This window comes from Silene latifolia, chromosome 4 (assembly GCF_048544455.1).
Source record: "Silene latifolia isolate original U9 population chromosome 4, ASM4854445v1, whole genome shotgun sequence".
Lineage (NCBI taxonomy): Eukaryota > Viridiplantae > Streptophyta > Magnoliopsida > Caryophyllales > Caryophyllaceae > Silene > Silene latifolia.
This window is the reverse complement of record NC_133529.1, coordinates 21,920,303-21,921,521: the sequence shown is the minus strand read 5'-3', so window position 1 is coordinate 21,921,521 and position 1,219 is coordinate 21,920,303.

Below are 1,219 nucleotides of genomic sequence, written 5' to 3'. Positions count from 1 at the left end.
AGGACTAGGGATCGATATCGCTATCGTTTGCCTGCAAGACGCCTCCAATTTTAGTTTTATTCTAGTATTTTGTTTTAGCATGTTTAGTCCTTTAGTCCTTTTCCCACGTTTTTATTTTGGTCACAATTTAAGTTGTAATCGTTTGATTTAATTAAAATAAAGTTCTTATTATTTTTGTCGTAATTGGTTTATTTGTTTCGTTGGATTTTAAAAAGTTAACCTAAGTTTAAGAGTATGAACCCTAATTCAATTTGTGATAATTTATGAGCCCTAATTGAATTGTAGAATCCTAATGATGAACCCTAATTCAAGAATTACGAACCCTAATTCAAGAAGATAAAAAATTGTTGATTCAAGATTGAATAATTAGATACCCTAATTCAATTATTGAATCCTGATGACGAAAGGGTAGTTAGCGGAAGTAGGGGAAGCATAAAAAAAAAATAGTTGTAAAAGTTGTTGTTTGTGAGGTTCGAACACGGGGTAACTAGATTAGACGAATTATACAAGTAACCAATTAAGCAGGGGTATCAGCACGTTTATGTTTTCATTTCATTTCATTTTATGAGTGGTTCTAATTAGGTTTTAATATATGGCGTAAAATTGGAAATTAGTAGTGTTTGGTTCTAATTAGGGTTTTAAAAACGGCAAATTATAAATTGCCTAAATTATTATCGTATTAATGGTAAATACTTATGTGATTATTATTTTGTTTCCTAAAATATTGTATGTGTAACTGATTTTATGCATCAAAATATTCGGCCTAATTGTTTCCGTAATTGATTGTGAATTTAAAAATATAACATAATAAGAAAATTGTAACCTAAATTTTAAACACGCTTAAGCCATAAACTGAATTGACCCTAATTGGAAGTGCAAGTACCCTAAATTCTAAAGTTTATTAACCCTATATCTTATCGATTGTCAATTATGTATATAATTGGGATTTTAAGTGTTAATATATTTAGGTAAAAATGTATTTAAATAAGAAATGATTAGAATTGAATATTTGTATATAAGAAATATATATACCTAATTCAATAAACTTAAACTGGCTTTGATTTTTTTTTTGACCTAATTTGTCACCATTGGCGCAAATTTGAATAATTTAAATTTAAACTAAGTTATAAATTTTGAATTGGCGCAAAACTGAATTTACTGGTTTGGGTTTAGAATATAGGGTTTAGGGTTTAGAATATAGGGTTTTGGGTATAGAATA